This window comes from Tenrec ecaudatus, chromosome 6 (genome assembly GCF_050624435.1).
Source record: "Tenrec ecaudatus isolate mTenEca1 chromosome 6, mTenEca1.hap1, whole genome shotgun sequence".
NCBI lineage: Eukaryota > Metazoa > Chordata > Mammalia > Afrosoricida > Tenrecidae > Tenrec > Tenrec ecaudatus.
The window spans coordinates 155337376-155358155 of record NC_134535.1 but is presented as its reverse complement, the minus strand read 5'-3'; positions in this window follow the sequence as shown (position 1 = coordinate 155358155).

Here is a 20780-nt window from a genome sequence, read left to right as displayed (position 1 = left end):
CTTTACCGTGCGTAATCCAGCTCTTCTCCATGCTTCACTATATCACGGCAATTTCCCATTTCCAAAAATAAAGAAGCATCTGTTTCCAAGAATTTGCATTTAATATTTACTAGTTTGTGCCTTCTGACTTCTTAATCCATCTCCTTACCTCTGCTCTAAGTTAGAAGTGTGCCTTCTTCTCAGAAACTTGACACTTTCATATTTTATGTACTCCTATTCCAGTGCAATACACAGGAGTACAATATTGATTTTCAAATGCTTTTCTGATTTGAAGGACTGATGATGAGCCGCCCCTCCCCTAGACGGGCTTGTTTTGTGAATTGTTGCCTCTGTGAGTATGCGTCCTCAGGATTCTTCTCACTAGTCAGACTTTCTTGGATCACTAACAGAACCTTTTCGCCTAGTTTTAATGAGACCTATATGCTTTCAGCGGATGTGATGGCCGTCTTTGTTCTGCCGTGGCAGCAGGAGCCTGTAAGCCAGCTCTGCAGTGAAGAATGTAGCGGGCCCTTCAAAACCAGGACAGCAGAGACGAGCCAACAGGTACAGATACTTAGCTTCACTGGCTTAGGGCTGAACTGTCAATAAGTAAGTGTCGAAGTGAGGAAGAAAGGGGAGACCTATTTTAGATCTTCTCTGACACACTTTGAAAAGAGTTTTCTTTTTAGTAAAATAAAAATAGTACTCACATAGACACACGTTTAGATAACCGAGTCAAATTTATTTTGACAATGAAGAAAAAAGGGCCACCTAAACGCTTTCTGGCAAAGCAAATCCTATTAACATGTGTTCATTTAGATAATTTCACCAGTTAAGAAACCCCATTCAGGTGCAAGTTGTAAGACAGGGAATTGGTGGTCTAGTGGATTACGCATTGGGTTTCTTAACCATAGCAATTCAAAACCTCCAGCTGCTCCCCGGGAAAAGGACAAGTTCTCTACTCTCTACTCTTGTAAGGAGTTACAGTCTCAGAAACCTAAAGGGGCTATTCTGCTCTGTCTGAAAGGATCTCTCTGAGTAGGACTGGGCTCAATGGCAGGGAGCAATTGAGTCAATTCTGTCTCAGATGGTCATCCTCTTTCTCAGGCACAAGGGGCTGGTGAGTTTCAACTGACATTAGCAACCCGAGACTCAGCTTTCTCTTATAGAGAAATTCTACTTGTTTACGGATAGATATGTCCAATACTAAGTCATGTTTCAACAGTTATATTCGGCGCTTGTTCTATGATTTCTACAATGGCATTATAATTTAATCACACAGATACTTTTATATTAAATTTCTACAGGAGCATAAGAATACCTCTGTGAAGTAAAATTCAAAGCTGTAATTTCTTCTTTACATGGTTTTATTATACAATTTATTACATATTATACAATTCAATTTTTCAACCATATCAAAAAAGATTTGTGCAATCAGAATCGCAATCAATTTCAGAATATTTTTCTTGTAGTCATTGTTGTTAGCTACCCATCCCCCACCTCCCACCCCCATTCTCCTAGGAGATATCGATCCATTCATTTACTGTCTCTACAGATCTACCTGGATCCTGGATTTCATCTAGTGAAAAATCATACAAAACACAAACAGGAAGCAAGCAAAAACTCAAGAACGATGATTTCTTGAGTGAAAGAAAACAATACTCAAAAGGTAGAATTAGCTCCCAAACGAGTAACATGAGAAGATCTGAGGAAAGCCTGAGCAGTCTTAGATTTGTTTTCAAAGTCTTTTTAACTGGAGTCTTTAAAAGTGGCAAGGGGGAATTGAAAAACAATTGATTCGAAAAAGGAAGTGGAGCCCAATCCCCTACACACCTGGGTCAGTAAGTATGTAGGATCAACATTGCAATAAGTGCTCATGACTTCTGTAGTTAGTCAGCTGTGAATTCCCAGTGCCTCATGGAGGAGAGAAAACTAGTGACATGCCCCAGCCTGCCTGAATGCCGTGGCTGTCCTTGGAGTTGCTGATGAATTCTTCAAGGCAGATAAGGCTTTCTTTCAAAAGAGCATTACTGTATAATAGAGTCTATTCAATTCCCCACAGCAGGGTAAAGAACACAATATTAGTACCATATCATTTCCCCCCATTGTCTATGAAATATTTGAAGTGAAAATGGCTTCTTTCAACACCAGAGACCATGTGGGAAATGACCTGTGCACTGGACAAGTTGACAGGCACAGGAGGGAATTTCATTACACCTTAGCATTTGGCTGGCATGATCAGCTCACTATAGCTCTCCCTAACCTCTTGCTGGTGCTTGGGATTGAATCTGTAAATGTTAATCAATATTTCAGGCCTATTAAATAAAGAAAGGAATTGTGAAAATCAAAGTCCTAATGGCCAGCCTGGCTCTGCGAAGGTCTATTCAGCTGTCAAAAGCATGGTACCTAGCATGAGAGAATATATTTTGAATATATTCTTGAAAATTTATATAAAATGCCATGTCTTTATTCTAGTAAAGTACATTTAATATGAGTGCATCAGAATATTCAAGTATGTTTGATAAAAATGTAATGATTTCTCCCTATAAATACCTACATATCAATCTGCTTTAAGTAAAATGAGGGGGAAATATAGAGTATTTTTGAGATCAACGTTCCATAATTTAAAATTTCAGTGAAGTGATGTCATACTTAATAACCAAACAGCAACACAAAATCCTATCATATTGTAGTAGTTGCATAATTTGTTGTCAATTTGAGACTTAAGAGTAAAGGGGTAGAGTTTAGCCTGTCAACCAAGTCACAGCTTGCTTACCTCGATTGGAGGTGTCATGGTGGCGGACACAGAGACACTCCCTGGGAAACATTCCTGTAGACAGGACACAGGGAACTATGCTGAAGAAGCCACATGAAGCTGGAGCTGAAGAAGCCACATGAAGACCCCAGCCAATGCTGAGATGTTTACATCTCCACTGGATCCACAAGAATTTCCACTCACTGGCCTTTGGTCTTCCTGCATTCGGCATCATTGCATGTGTTGTATGAGTCTGAAGAAGAATTTATAGATTGGTACCAGACAAGTGGGCTATGGACTTGATTTGGACTGGGCTGGGATGTTTTCTCAGCCCAATATTCAATTTCTCTTGTATATAAAGCTCTTTCTTATACAGATATGAGTGTCTACAAATTTGTTTCTCTAGTCAACCCAGACTAACACACATATGTAAGGAGCAAACAGCATTAAAACAAAATAGATCTTAAGAGTGGAACAACAACAACAAAAGAATTGTCATATCATTCATTAATTGTGCAAATAATAAAATTATTATAGCATGAATAATTAGCAATGACAGGAAGAAATGGATTCATCTATAATTATTCATTTGAATGTAATTATCATTTCTCTAGAAAGCAAGGCATATTTAAAATACTCATGCTAGTGATATCAATCTTAGGAATGCACTAAAAGTTTACAGAAAAATGCACACATTGGAATAAAATTCATTCATGTGTTTATTTAATGAAAACTTACAGGCATGCTTCTGGGGGAAGCAGATAATGGAAAAATACAGAAGAAATACAGGAAATAAAATGTAAGATTCTCTGCTGTTGCTTGGCTAGAATAGGAATCATAAGTATAGCATACATACCACGTATCCTATATACTAGAGTAAGCGCTAAGGAAGAAAACATGCAGAGATCAAGGTTAGAAAGGAGGGCCAAGCAAGACTTTACTGAAATGACGTTTGAAAAAAATTCTCAAAGAACAAAAATCCTTGTAGCTAGCTTAAGAGTGACCATTCCAAAAGGAGCTGCCAAAAGTGTGACTATTACACTTGGTGAAACTCAAGAGCGGAGTCCAGAGACGTAGCAAGCATCCAGATGACCCAAGAGTTATCTGCTGTTGTATGAATTTGGCTTTATTCAGTGGAAAATTGGGAAGTTCATGCTTTGGTGAATCTCTTCTAAAGAAAATTGGATGGGTGAAGGGGCCAAGTCAGGAAGAACAGGCAGGATGATAGTGTAGTTTCTCTACATATTTGTTCCAAAAATTATAATAAGGAAAGGGAAAAAAGATATCTAATATCAATATTGTCTTAAAGATTTAACAAAGTTATGATATGATGGCGAGGACATGGTTTGGGGGACACATTTGACCTCCTCTGGCTTTAATTAAGAGCAGGACAATCCAACTCCACACCAATTCAAGGTTAATTACCACAAGGCCTTTCAGACCATTTCTCGACCCACAAGACAGAAGTCAGATCATGTCTTTACCCTCCCTCCCTGGTTAACTGTCCCTCCATGGCAATGGGATCCATAATTCATTGCAATGACCTCACAGGACCCACAGGCCATATTCATGAGGATGGGGAGTATTGGGGAAGCTAGCAGGTTGCCACAAGTCAGGATCATGGAGCGGGGAGGGAGGGAAAAAAAAAAGAGGACCTGATGCAAATGGCTTAAGTGGAGAGCAAATGCTTTGAGAATGATTGGGGCAGGGAATGTGCAGATGTACTTTATACAATTGATGTATGTATATGTATGGATTGTGATAAGAGTTGTATGAGCCCCTAATAAAATGTTTTAAAAAAAAGAATACAGACTTTTGTCCCCAACAGGGCTTCACCTCAGCCAGCATCCAAGTCTCTTTCTTTGGTTCTCAGTCTCCCAGCTATGAGGTCCTTTGGTCTCTGACTTCTTAGGCCAGAAAGTCTGCCTGCCACACCTCTGCAGAGTTGTTCCTTGCTCTGGTGCCTCTCCCACTTAGACGGGAATCTCATATAAACTCCACTGGAAGCTGCACTTTCTCGATGTTTGCTGGATTCTGTTTCTGCTTCTGAAATGGCAGTCAAACTCAGAGCAATGGCAAAACTGACCAATCCCCCAATTGGAGTCTTCTATACCTAAATTTTATGGTTCCACTCAGTCATTTGATAGGAGTAATAGAGAAATGGATCGAAGAGTCATACTTAAGCAACTTCACTTTATCACCTATGGCACACTATGTTGCCTTAAAAAACAATGTTGTATATTATAACCTGTATGAGACCTATTATAACTTGCATGATACAGGCAGACACATCAGTGAGTAGAGGAACAAGAACAATCACAATGATACCATGTATGTATGTGTGTGTGTGTGTGTATTAAAGCAAAACATTACAAAAAACAAATGTGTTTATGTATGTTAGTAAAGAGAGACTGAACAATTACATATGAAAACTGAAAAATTACATATGAAACCAGGAATGGAAAGGGAAAGGGACATCTTTTCCAACCTACTTTTCAGGGAATTATTATTATATATTCATACATATTGAATCTTACACAGGACTCTATTATGACTCTATATTTTTAGGTATTCAATATCCTTTAAAGAGAGAAATATGCAACATTTAACTATAATTAGTCCTATTAAAAGCACATCATTTGCAACATGCCTTTAAAATTAAAAGATTTTTATGTGGGCCATGATAGACACAAAGTTATAAAAAATATGTCCCTTTTCACTATGTATCTACAAAAAAGGAGTTTGAAAGCAGAAAAGTAATCCCTAAAACCAAGAAGACTCAGAAAATAATGAGTTTTTGAGATCCTTGTATAAATTCTGAATTGCTAATGGGTAACCAGAACAGAAAGACAGAATATTTCATCAGCTCATGTCTTTAAATAGATAGGCGATTACAATCTGGGTCAAGTTTCCAGGTGTTTCTTTCTCTTTTTTTTTAACCAAAGGAATTTTTGTGCTTCAAGTGAGCTAAGAGGTAAAAAAAATGTGAAGGAATGTGCAGGTTATGGTATAGGAGTCAACTTTTCTTGAATGAGCTCTTCCAAAATGCACAGATATATCCAGTTGAATTAAAAAACCCAAAATGACAAAGTCAGTCCAACATTTAATGGCACACATCACATACTGCATATACAGTTTAAATCTATACTGAATTGAAATCCGAATATATATACACATATATGTATGTATATATAAACACACAAATTTACATATGTAATACAGATTATGAGATTACATATATTACACATTGAAATTATGTATTTGGAAAAATACATAAACATGATTTCAATCATACAATTTCAAAGAGTAAACATCAATTGAATTTAAATAATAAAAGTAAATTAGTAGAATATAAGTATGTAAGCATTTGGGAGAAACAGGATTCTTAGCTTGGCATTGAAGTCATAGGCCCAAAGGAAAGATAAATACTTTTGATTAATTATCTTTAGAACTTCATGTACACAAATAATTACCAAAAAATTATAAATACTTGTAAAACCTTCAAAAACAAAAATGAAGGGACTTCAAAAATTGTGGAAAAATGAATTAAAAGAATAATGGAACTTCCCCATGAATTTTTTGATACCATCTTGGACCTTTAATATGTAATGTGTTTTACAAACAATACAAAAATATGGATGCACCAATAGGAAAATATGCTAAAAACTGATTCAGGCAATTCATGTACTAAAAGTAAATGAAAAAAAAGAATATTAAAAATATTCAACTTCAGGCATAAGATAAATATTTTGACTGACACTTGAGTATTTGCTCCAAATAAGATTTCCCTTTACACACAAAAGGTGTGTGTGTGTGTGTGTGTGTGTGTGTGTCAGAGAAATAAGGAGTGATGAATGGAAAAAATATATCTTAGAAATAGCACATTATCAATTACACTGGCCAACACACATTTTGGTGTCTCAAATGTTAGACTTTTTCTAGGTATATTGGACCTGCTGATTCCTAAAATATCAACAATTTCCCCTATCAGCTCTCATATTGAGGTACAGAACATATGTCATATATGACTCTTCTGTCTACTTTCCCATAAATAATAGTGGTAGCTAGCCTGAGATAAAGGAATAGTTTATTTAAAGTCGTTTGCACTATTTAGGTCAAATTATATTTCACACGATGTCCTTTGATCCAAAGATATATTTTGGACAGTACAAATTACATTTACTTGGGTCTTTTCCCCCAAGCATCGTTCACCTTTTATTTGGAACTGAATAGGAGGCAGATCTCATTTGTTATCTGACAAGGGACCCGGAAATAAGAGTGACCGTACAATACACAGGCGCTCTGATGGTGTCTGACCACTAACCACAAGGACAGCTATTTGAACCAGTTAATCTTCAGTCTCAAGAGAAAGCTGAGACTTTCTGCTCCCATAAAGATTTACAGCCTCAAAACCCACAGAAAAGTTCTACTCAGCCCTATAGGGTCTCCCTGAGGCACAATGGATTAATTATAGGTGACTTTGGTACAATAAGTATCACATGATTCAAGCGTTCTAAAACCCACAATCGAGCTCTCAGAGTTCAAATTCCTTTGATAAAATTAAAATATTCCAGCCTGTTCTGTATGGCACAATGTCTCCACCTGCGCAGAAACTCAAAAGGAAAGTTAGGATTTTTCTGATAAAGAAGCTTGGTGTCCATCTCACCTGTGAAACATTTGACATGAATGATTCTTTGACTTCTATATAGTAAAATGTTTTCTGCAATGTTTCCTGCATAATTTGAAGAAAATTTAGATCTTCAAAATATTTATGAAAATTTCTATAAAGTCTTACATTTTCAACACTAAGTTGCCCTCACAACTCCTTTATACATCCCCTTATTTTTGATTTCCACTCTTCTCAAGGTGTTTTCTGACTGCACAGTATACGAGCATAGTCTTTGTGTATATTGAACAGACTCCCACGCCAAGAAGCAAAACCTACAGCCATATAATTGATTCTAACACAGTGACCCTATAGGACAGAGAAAATCTGCCCTTTTGGGTTTCCAAATCTTTAAATCTTTTAAAGACTACAGAGTAGCGGGTTTAACCACTGACCTCATGACTGGCAGCTCAATGCATAACCAACTAGCCTCCATGGGTCCATATATAATTTCATTTGGAAGTCCCTTAATCCCTCCTCCTTTTTTTTAATCTCTTACTTTTTTGTCTTATCATATAATTTCTGAGTCTGAATGCTCCTCACATTTAAATGTAGGATGATAAATTAACAAATTAGTATAATTTAATAGCTGAAAATGAGTGGAACAGCATCAAGAAACTGCAGCTGATGCAGTCTATCCAATACATTTTTAAAATCAGTTCCCCAAATAACTCCAGGAGCAAGCCTACAAAACCAAGACATCAAGGAAAAATAAATTGCGGGACTCTGTTATGTATCGTCCTCAAGTATTTTGGGCAAAAGGATCGACTCATCTTTTAGGAATGTTTATATCTTCCTTTTAAAATAATTTAAACAGCCCACCTGAAAGTCCCTTGTTCCTTATCTACTTATTATACGAGATTTCTTTTCCCTAGTCTTTTAAGGCACCTAGCTCCAGTGACATCTATTCTCTCCTTTATTAGCTCACCCCCTTTATTTGACTCTTAAATATGAGAGTTCTTCAAGACTCAATCCAGGGGTCTTCTTTCCATTTCTTTTATACTCTCTCTCTCAATTGTATTAAAAGGCTAATTGCAAGAGACTCTTACACATGCGCAGTCCACAGTTCTACTCAGAGCTCTGGATGGGAATATCAACAGTGGGTGCTAACTCTCTCACTGGGACATATCAAAGACCTTTAAACTTTCACTTAACTATAGCTAAATAAAAAAAATTGCCTTCAAATATAATTTATTAGAATGCATGGCAGGTATTCATTTCAGAGAATCAGAAATCTATCTTCTTTGAACTCTTGATTTTCTTTACCCACCACACAATCTTAAGCTAAACCTCCTAGAGTGCAGGAAGGGTTTCCTAACTGGGTTCTTTGTGTCCGGGCTAGTACCGAAGCATTATTTTCAAACCACATTATATCATATGAACCTCCAGTTTAAAACATGTCAGGGCCTTCAATTATTGCTTTTAGGGCAGAGACCGAAATCTCTAACGAGTTCCCATAAGTTATATTTAAATGGTTTGGCTTCTACTAAGCCAAGTGCGCACTGAGTCCTAATTGCTCCAGATTGATGATATTCAAGTGTGATTTCCAGAGCAGTACTGTGTCACCTGAAAACTTGCACTGGATCTACATACGAATAAACTAGTACAAGACTATCCCGATTTCTTTACAGTTACCAATATAAAATAGACCTTTATTCTTATTGGATTTCTTAAGGGAACTTTAAACAGCTCATTGTAAAAAGAGTGCTTTTTTTGGTTCACCATTTCATTATTTCTAATAGTGTCAGGGTGGCCTAATTGTTTCTAACATAAAATCTTCAGTTATATGAAAATGACAGCATCAGAAGAGACAGTCTATATTCATTGGGAAAACCCTTATTGAAAAGGAGACGCAGTGCTGTCTCCTCTACTACAATACTAGGCAAAGATCCTTTCGTGCTTAGTCCTTTGCTGGACACCTCATATTTTATGGCCTCTAGGCAAACTCCAAGATACGTTTTTTTAAGGTTTCTAAATTAAACTGATATCATGGGTTGGAATAATTTTCAAAATTCCTATAATAGAAATCACAATTGTAAACCACAGAGTTCCTCATATTGAGAAAAATCAGGCTAGAACTATATTTCCATAATACCAGGAATATCAGAATGGGACTTGAATTCATTCAGCCTGATTTCTTAGTTATCGCTATGATTCATACTTGGAAATTGCTAGATAGAAGGGGCTAGTTTTTTAAGCCACTCCATGAGAAAATCAAAGCATTCACTACATCCTACTTATTAATGTAAGAGCTGACAACCTGCCGTGAAAAACTTGTCTCAACCACCCCAATGGCAGCCTGCGGGGAGAAAAGGTCATGAATTACAAATACCTCTTCTCATTTCTGGTCGCTTACATGTGGCTGATGGTCATCCTATACCTATCTCTCTTATTTAATTTTCTGGATCCACAACTCCAAGTACTTCCACCCCAGAAACTTGCAAGATATTGCCAAACAAACCTTTGCTCTGCCGTCTCCTCCATCTGCTTTCTAAATATGACAACAACCAATTACTCACTTGCCTTTACAAGTTTGCTTTTTCTATTTAATATACGCTCTCTAGCCTTGTGTGATGGTCAAGTTGAACCTTCCTTTAAGGCCATTCGCCAAGGTGGTGTTTTCCAAGATCACTCCTTAGATTTATCCAACTGATCATGATTGTTTACCAACTGAAATTGGGAAATTTTTCAAAAAAATCTTAAAATTACCTGTGAAACAAAACCAAACCACCACCAACAACAACTTAAAAAAAGTCTGTTATAGGTAGTCTTAATTAACATTCTCTATTAACATCTCTAGGATCTAATGACCATTGCAATAGCTACACGAAACTCACAGACAAAATTCATGATTGAGGGGTTTATTAAGGAAGTTAAGAAGTTGTAATGCAAGTGAGAAATCCTTAGGGTCGATTTTCTTATCAGGACATGCTACATAGTTCTTTCAGGTTTACTAATAAAGGTCCAACAGGCATTCCACTCAGCTGTAAACCTCAACCATGAAACATTCAACTCAATCTCTGTGGGTCAGCAAGCTCAGCTTCCCCAATTAAGTGCCCAGAGGCACCCTACTCCACAAGCCAGCCTCCCGCACAAAAGCACTCAGCTTCACTTGTTCAGTGGGTTGGGAAGCCTGCCACTCTGTTCCTAGACATCCTGCAGCTCCTCTGATGTTTACTGTACAAGGATGTCAAATCCAGAGGATACACTCCACTTTCTGGCTCTTGTTATAATGAGATCCCTCCTCCTGCATCTAAGAATGTTCATTTTTACACACATTGGGATGACAATCCGGAGAATCCTGTTCACAATTACTCACAGGTAGGTTCTATCAGTATTTTCCCTCTACCTTCTTGCCAGACCTATTTAGGAAAAGATTGTTGGTCAGAGTTACATATTTTGCTTAGAAAAATTCATTAAATAATTAACTGCCCCTGCATACTGTCTTAGAGTCAATTCTGAACAACAGGGATCCTATTGCACAGTGTTGTCCCCTTAAGAGTTTCCAGGTTGTATATCTTTACGAATCAGAGTGAATGGAGCAGGCTGTTCAATTACCAATCCACAATTTAACCACTGTGCCACCAGGGCTCCTGTAAAGTTTCCTTAAAGCTCCGGTATTTCAATCACATTTGGCTTACTACATTCTACTACTCTACAAAATATATGATCAAGAGTCTCATAGATTTGAAGACCCATCATAGGTATAGTTTTTTCTCATTCTAAATATATTCATACCTTATTACTTATTAATATATTGATATAATATCAAATGAATCGATGTAATGAAATAAAATGAGCAACCTTAAACCTATCACATAACTTAGAAGTTGTAGTATTATCAATAACTTCTTTCTTTCAATATATTTTATATGTTTCTTTCATTCCATATATGCTTCTTTCATTCCCTCCCAAAGGTAATCATAATCTTTACATTGATGAATATTATTTGCTCTTTTTGTAATTTGCACCTTAACAACCATGAATATATCCTTTTAAAAATCTTTTTTTCTCTTTTTTTTAAATGGGGGTTCTTTTTATGGAATGGACTAACTTTGTTCAGGATGCTATCTTTCAAATTAGTTCATGTCACGAGATGCTTGACAGTTTCTTCATTGTTTTCACTGATGCCAAACACTCCAATGTATGTATGTACGAGTTTATTTACCCATTTCCCCACCAACAGACATTTGGGCTGTTCATATCCTTGCTATCGTGGATATTCCAGCAATAGACATGTTTGTGCATACATCTGTTCTTGTTTTGTGTTTTATTCTCTGGAGGTACATACTCAGTAGAGAGACCGCTGGTTCCGTCCATGTGTAGACTCTCAATCATGGGAGGAAGCACCATACAGGTGTCCACAGAGGTTGTAGTTGTACTATTTCATGAGCAGTGTTGGAGGTTTCTTATCTCTCCTCATCTCCCCCTGAATCTGTTCTTTTCTGCCTTTTCTTCAGTTGTTGTTTTTAACTTGGCTATCAATGGCAGTGTGAGGTGCTATCTTTTCTTTGATTTGCATTTCTCCAATGGCTTTTGATAGTGACATTTCCTCATGCTTGTTGGCTGACTGGGTGTCATCCTTGGTAAATTGTTCATGTCTTAATTTTATTTAATTGAGATTTATTATTATTACTATTATTATTATTTAGGTGCTGTGGGGTTTTTTTGGGGAGGGGGAGGTTTGGGAGATTAGCCCTTTATCTGATTTAGTGCCAATGATTTACTCACAATCTGTGGATTCACATTTTATTCTTTGATGCACACAAATGTCATATTTATAGGAGGTCGCAGTCCTCTATTCTGTCTTGTTACATCAGTGTTTTTTGCTATGTTTGCTAGTATATTTCATGCCTTGAATGAAAGCCTTGGCGTTTTTCCTTTTGGTTCTTGTTGATGATGATGTTTATAGATTTAGGGTTTGCTTTTCAGTCTTTATATTGAGTTGATTTTTAATATGGTGTGATATATGAGTCCTGTTTCATTTTTCTGTAACAGGAGATTCAAAGTTGCAAGCACCATTCTTCCCCATTTCATCTGTTTTGCTCCTTTATGAAAACTCAATTGTCTGTGGGTGCCTAATTTTATTTCTGGGTTCTCTATATGGTTACCATGGTCTACAAGTTGATCATTGTACCAATATCAGGCTGTTTTAACTATCATGGCAGCAGAATATGATTTAAAATCAGGAAATGAGAGGCTTCCTACTTCATCTTTGTTTTTAGGAGTGCTTTGGTATGCATGGGTTTTTTTCCTCTATAAAAAAAGGTTAGTGGTTAGTGTTTTCCATTTATTTGAAGAATGATGGTGGTAACTTGTTCAAAATTGGCTTATATTTATAGATTGCTTTGGTAGTATTGATATTGTCACAATATTAGGTCTTCCTGTATATCAACATGGGATGTTCTTCCTTTTATGTAGGCCTCTTGTGGTTTCTTATAGTAGTATTTTGCAGTGTTCTTGGCTTAAGTCTTTTAGTTCTCTAATTATTTTATTATTAGTTTATTCCTAAGTATTTCATCTTTTAGGTGGATATTGAAAATGGTATTCCTTTTCAGCGTCCTTTTCATCAGTATACAGGAAGCCTATTGATTGTTGTATGTTCATCCACAAAATCAGTGGTTCGAAACTACCAGTGGCTCAGCGGGAGAAAAATAGCTTTCTACTCCCATGATCAATTATGATCTTGGAAACTCACAGAGGCAGTTCTACCTTGTCCTATAGCAGTGGCTCTGAACCTTCCTAATGCCACGACCCTTTAATACAGTTCATCTTGTGGTGACCCCCAACCATAAAATTATTTTTGCTGCTACTTCTACTTCATAACTAATTTTTGCTATTGTTATGAATCGTCATGTAAATATCTGATATGCAGGATGTACTTGCATTGTTACTAATTGTGCATGATTAAAGCATAGTGATTAATCACAAAAACAATTTGTAATTATATATTGTGCAATATTTATTCTTAATGACAAATAGATGAAATTTTGTCTTGAAGCCTGGCGTAGCATGGCTAACAGTCTTCAAGCCGGGTACTTGTATGTGGGTATATCTACATGTGGGCGGACCTGCCTGGAGCCAGATAGAAGAGCCGAGTCTTGGTTCCTAAGACCGTCAGAAACATGTGTTTTCTAGTGGTCTTAGGTGATCCTGTGAAAAGGTCTTTCGAACCCCAAAGGGGTTGCAACCCACAGGTTGAGAACTGCTGTAGGGTTGTTAGAGAAGGCATAAACTGGATGGCAGTGAGTGATCTTGTAGCCTGCTTTGTTGCCAAAATGTTCAATTAGTTGCAGCAATTTTTGATTGAATCCTTGTGATTTTCGAAATATCGAATTACATCATATGTAAACAGAAATAATTTTATTCCTTCTTTGCCAATTAGGATGCCCTGTGCTTCTTTTTGCTGTCTATAAACTCTGGTTAAGACTCCCAGAACATATTAATTAAGAGCTGTGAAAAGGGACATCCTTGTATAATTATTCTACCTAAAATAGTGTAACATTTAGTCTTAGAGATTTTGAAGTTTAATGAAAATAAGGTTATATTTTATGTATCCTTTTGTAACTTTCACCTTACATTGAATTTTCTGGACCACTTCTGGATCACTATTTCATTATTCTACTCTTGAACGTCCCTTATATTGTTGCTATTTTTCTTATATTACGAATGATGTTGGTAGGTATATTCTTGTATTCATCTCCTGGAGTGCTTCAATGATAGCATCTCCAGGATATATCTTAGGATTTTTGGTTCACAGAATAATGGATTTTCAAACTTGAAGGTTATTGCTAAGTTATTTTCATACGCAAGCACAGTAGTCCCTCTTCTCTGTCCATTATTCAAAGTATTAGTCAATAACTCACTAAATTTAACACACCGGAATGTTTTATTTAATTTTAACAAATTTCCTATATAGTCAAAGATCTTCAATATGTATATGCTAGAGGCCCCTTATGTTATAGGAAATTCCTGTTAATACTATATATGTATATAGAATTTAGCAATATATGTATATATTACTGAGCTCCCGCATAGCATTATTTTATTTTTCAGCTCAAAGATGCCTGTTTTGTACTTTTCCAAATCTTCCATGTTCTTTTATATAAAAAGAAGTTTGACTGAGAGTTTCCACTTGTCTTCTTTATTTTGAAGCATAGGCAGTGTCTCAAGTCTCCAAACCAAACCTCAAAACCGGGACCACTATTAATTTGGTTTTATTGTTTCTAGTCACTTTCTACACATATCCACGTACTGAGCTATTTTTCTGAGATTGACAGATGTTCACATTTGTCACAATTTACAGCAATACATTTGAAAGCTATATGTTTAGAGATTATCTTATTTATTTTTAGGTTTGGAAAAATTTGAAATTGTGTTTATTCATTTATAGGTTAGCTTTCTCTTGCTTATCCTTTTTCATATGTAGTACTTTGGCACTTACACTTTGATCAGCTCCAAATTCCAACCTTTATTTGTATTAAAAACAAAACAAATAAAAAGGCTTATTATGTTTTCACAGATTTTAAATATTCTCAGGCAAAATCATTGCCAAATACTGTACTTATTTATCTGAAACTAAGCAGTCATATGCTAGATCATGCCTGGGAAAATTTCCCTCGGGGTTCTTAATGGAAGAATAGATCTGAATGACTAAATTATCTTCAAAGAAAACAGAAATACTTACCCAGGTTTTTGAAAAAAGTTTGCAAAATAGGCTTTACTCTCTCTAGAATAATAAAAGGGAACTGGGATTCAGAATTAACTTATTTGCCCAAAGTGTTAATCCAACATTTGATATTAATGTTTCTTTTCTTCTTAGGGCCCAATTTATATTTTTAATACTTTAGTTTTCTTTTCCTTTAAGTTACCTATGCATACATATAAACATTTATCATTCTCTATTTTGAAAATTGTAGTGACTCTATTCCATGGTTTATAAAATAAGGTAAGTTTATTTTTGAATGTAATAGGATAGTATGTATCTTACTTCTTTCATCCTTTTGCTATTTTATGTATGCACACTTTCCTGAGGCGCCCTGGTGGCAGAGCGGTTTTGTTGGAGTGCTATATGCAAAGTCAACAGTTTGAAGCCACAACGTACTTGGTGTAAGAAAGACAGGCCTTCTTTTCCATTAAAGAAGTCATCTCAGACACCACAATCATAGTTCTATCCTGTGCTATAGGGGTTCTATGAGTCACAGGGGACTCGATGGCAGTAAGTGAGAACCTTTATTGTGTGCCACTGAGACACTAACACTGAGCACACAACTTGACACAAATGCCAATAATATGTATTGAATAAAGATATGAACTGATATAGAGGCTTGATTTGGCTATCGAGAAGTACATTGTTCTTATACATAGTTTTGTGAAATCTACATATTAGTTTTGTGAAGGGAGAGGTGTGTTAGTCTGGGCGAACCAGAGAAACAAATCCATAGAAACTCATATGTGTATAAGAGAGTGTTTTATATAAAGGGTAATTGTACATTAAGAAAACATCCCAACCCAGTCCCGTTCAAGGCCATAAGTCCGATATTAGCCCATATGTCCACTACCAATCTATAAAATCCTCTTCAGACTCACGAAACACATGCAATGATGCTGAATGCAGGGATGATCACAGGCCAGTGGGCAGAAAGTCTTTGGATCCAGTGGTGGCTAAGCATCTCAGGGCTGGCAGGGGTCTCCACGTGGCTTCTCTAGTTCCCTGCAAAGGGTCTATCAGTGTAGTGCCATGTGTCTGGTAAGTAGAGCGTCTCCACAGGAGTGAGCAGAGAGACAAAGCATCTCATGGCTCCAATGAGGAAAATACAGGAGTTCCCAGAATCCTCAGGAGAAAGCCATGCCCAAACAGAGGCCTCATTGTCTATGATCTGATTGACAGACCAGACTCCACCCCTTCACTCTTAATCCTCTCAAGTCCCAAACTGACACCAGATTATGTAACTACCACGAGAAGACTCACCAGGAGGGGCAATAATAAATTCACTGAATCTTAATTTCTCATTTTGGGAAATGACATCAAATAATAAAAGATTTATCCCTGTAACACTTATGATTATGTGAATATTGGTAGACCAGATTACCAATCTGGGAGACCCAAAATAAGTATATTCTGAAGTTTGGTCAAAAGACATCAGAGACACCACGTAATTGTATCTCTCTAGTGAGTAACATGATAAAATCTGCTTTGCTATATCTCATAAAGAGAAATATTTTTATGATTTACTTTTGTTTTTACTTTTAGTGTCCACTCTGTCATAGTGTGCTCTGAATGACAATCATAGTGTCTTGCTATTAGTGAGGTTGTTCAGTCATACTCTTTGTGTGAAGATCTTGAAGGTCATTTTGGTGGAGGGGGCCTCACAGCAGCTAGAAGCAGATTTTCAAGAGAAGGTGATGTCCCTTCAGTGGCTGCCATGCAAAAGTAGGATGAGGTGCCCCCCCAGCCCTATCTGGCAGACAATCCTATCAGAGTGATGAGGGACACTGAAGGGACAACAAGTCACCAAGTGGAAAAGGTAGCATTTGAAGTGTACCCCCAAAAATGGATTTTATGTTTTCCAAGCTATGAATTTAATTTTTTTTACTAAACAACATTCTTACCTTCAAAGTACTCTCTATTACAATTAATATATTTGTCAAATCTGCAATTGCATTCTTGGAAACATTTTTCAAGCCATTCATGTTTGGAGGACTGAGAGCACCTCCTGTTTTTTTCTTTACCTATTCTACATAGTAAAATTGCTGTCCTGTCATGTTTCTCTTCATTCGTGGAAACAAAACGAAGTCACATGGAGAGAGGTCAAATGAGTAAAGTGCACAGTGCAAGAGAGGCATCTTGGTGTTTGCCCAAAACCGGTGCACTGAGATGGCTGCGTGAGCAGGTGCATTGTCAAGATGGCAAAACCAGTCCTCCTTCTGTCTTTTTTGTCGCACACTGTCAGATCTTTTCAGAACCTCTAAATAGAAAGCTTTATTGAGAGTCTGACCTGGTGGAATGAATTCCAAATGCACCACAAGTCAAAATTTTCATCCTTTTGTGTCGTTGATAGACCTCCAAAATGAGGTTTGTCATCACTTGGTATTTTACCTTTTTGAAACAAGAAAATGACTCATACACTTGAGGTTTTCCCGTATGGCTTCCTTGTAAGCTGCGTTCAACATCACAACAGTTTCTGCAGCATTTTCCCTGGGCAGGAAACTAAATGTCATAGCTGCACACTGTTCTCTTAAATTGGCCTTCACACAAAAAATGTAGTTATAGCAAACCTATTCGTATGAAAAATTTCACTGTGACCAGAGAAACTTCTCATGCAACGCCACTGGGTACGCAAACTCTGAGAGAGTAGCTCAATGCTCGCCAAGCAGGAAAAATGCATATTAAGAAAGCTCCGCTCTGCCCAGTGCAATTCCATTTGGGGGCGTGTACCCCATCATATGCATACAAGAGAAGACAAATGCATGTCTAGGGGTAAAAAGAGGAAGGAACAACTTCCTAGTAGGGAAAAATGACTAGCAATAATTTTAAGGACCCTACGGGTGAAGTGTGCCTGATAATATGCTCCGAATAAGCCACATTGTTCTGAGTTTCTGTACACCCCATGGATACCCAATCCATAAGCCATAGTACACTGGGACATTGAATCCGGGATCTTCAAGGTGTAAAATGTGCTCCAAAGGGCAAACTCTAAGGTAAGCTAGAGGAAGATTTAAAAAAAAAAAACAGATTCAGGAATGCATTTGGGGCTCCTGCTTAATCCTAGTTCCAATTTAAGAACGGTTTTATGACACGGCCCTGCTCAATACTTGCCCTCATGAAGGAAACAGAAGATATAGGTGCTATAGCAAAATATGGTGAAGAAATTAGATGGTGCCCAGCTATCAGATAGAACAGTGTCTAGGGTCTTAAATACTTGTTTCCACACAAGCAGCCATCTAAATGAGATGTCAACTAAGTCGACATGGAAGAAGCACACCAATACCTAGGATCCAAGGATTGGAATTTATATAATCTGAATCCCAAGGAGGGAATAGTATTAGAGCTTGAATGGTGAGGTTCTGCTTGGCAGAAGGCTATGCATGACAGTGGCAGCCCAAAATACATTTACAAGATCAACACAGGGAATACAGCTCTGGTGATTTTCCTCTAACCATAATTGAGGGATGGGATTAACCTGGTTATCAGAATACTGGAGATATAAACGATTGAACTATATAAGGTTAAACTGATAAATCTGACTTTAATGGTTAAAACCTTTCACTTGCACCCCCTCTGATATACATTGGATTTGATCTGATTGTGAATATTTTCTGTTTTGTTTTTGTTTTTTTCCCATATTGAGGTTTATCTCTGTTGTATTTTGTAGTTGTTGGTAGTTTTCTTGAATCTCTGTTATGTGGGGTTTATTTTTTTATGTTTTTCTGTAGACGAAACCCAAGATAGGTGATGGTGTAAAGACAATAACTAGAATAAGGGTAACTGGGAGGTTCCGTGGGGAAGTGGGGGTGGGAAGAGGGAACTGAGATTGAGGCATTCAAGAAGAAAGGAAATGGTTTTAAATGGATTTTGACAGCAATTGTTTGATGTGGTGGAACTATGCAATGGTGTGATGCTTGAAGTAGCTCCTAATACAATGTATTGGATACACCAATCAATCAGAAAAACCAAGCATGGATTTTTAAAAATGAAACTTTCCCTATTTTTATTTTTTTAAGATAAATCTTGTGGGGAAAACTATGTCTGAGTCAAATATTTGTCTCAAGACACTTCCCTAACTTTCTCTTCCTGCTGGATTTTAACTTTTTTTCCTTTAGCAATTTCAAAGTAATATTTACTGCTATAAATCCCCATTGAATTAAGCCTCTGGTGATTTCTTTCAACTGCTAACCAGGAATGGGAATGACATTGCTAATAGACAGAATGCTTGGGGAAAGTGGATTCATACATGTGCAGTTAGTTAAACATCTATTACCTTATCATTTAGTTCCCCTATTGAGAGATTTTCAATTTGTTGTAGATATTATTATTTTCTGCTTTCTTTTGGAATGAAGGTTTTCTGATTTGTTGTTGTTGTTATTGTTTTTCAGTATGAAAAACAGTATGTTATTGTTTTCAGTATTTTCTTTATCTGAAATCCAGGATTAGCAAATCTATAGAATCAATAATTTTATGAATAATTTCTCAGGGTTATGTCAAGGAGAGTTGAGAAAAATAGGGAACTAAAAATAATGAGTACAAGAATGATGAAAATGTTCTTAATTTAATTTTTCTGATGATTGCATAACCCTCTAAAAATCATATTTAAACAATTTACTTGTATGGTATGTGAATTATATGTCAATAAAAAGTATAACTTAAAAACAGAAAAGGTAATAAGCAGGATATATTCCATGAGTCTACAGTTAGCCACATCATGCTTAAATGTTGATTGCCAAAAGACTCTCTGGATTTGTGAGTAAACCAGGGAGGGGCAGTCTGCCTCTGGGAAAATTGCCTAACATTACTTGCATGCAACCACCAATGAGAGAATACAGCCTGCACTACTGGGTCAATTATGTATTTATATAGAATTTCCTTTACACTCTGACATCCCAGGCCATTGGCTTTAGACTACCTGTAATTTAGATGTTGGCTTTTTTAAGGTGTACAGAATTCCTCATAGCTCACACCAGAAGGATCAGATTAAGAAACCCCAATAAATGAACCAGATTTTACCTCCACCATACCTGTTGCAGATGGCCGGAACTGGAACACTCTTTTGGACCATTCCAAAAGAATAAGCTGGAGCACCCTAGGGTGAGAAGAAGCAGATAACTGCTATCCAGCATCTTGACATCCTCAACCTTTGGCCTTTGGTTCAAATTTTCTCCTTCCAAGGTTGCCCAATAATGGATAACTTAAGACAAACAAATTTTTTGCTGTTGGCTTTGAGCAACAGGATTTTGTTCTGCAAGCATAGTTTTATCTTATTGAATATTTTATTATTTTTAAGTGTGTATGTCTAACCCTCTTTTGTTTTCTCCAGTAGTGTTCAGCCACTAAACTTTTTAATCTCTGTAAGTGAATATCCTATGTATTTTTGGCTAATAAGCTATCATACACATGGATACTTTCCTTCACTCACTAATATTTTAATTCTATGCAATTGGACAGATTAATGACATAATTACTAGAAATGCCAAGCGCCCCCTGTATTATTTCTCAAGAAGCTGCTCTTAAGTGGACCAGGGATATATATATGATAAATGAATGGGGTTTGAGCTTGCATTAATTGTAAGTCCTAATTTAAGAACAATTAGTTCTAATGATTTGGCCCTGCTTAACGTATACTTGCTCTCAGGAAGCAATCAGTGAAGAGATGGATGCTATAG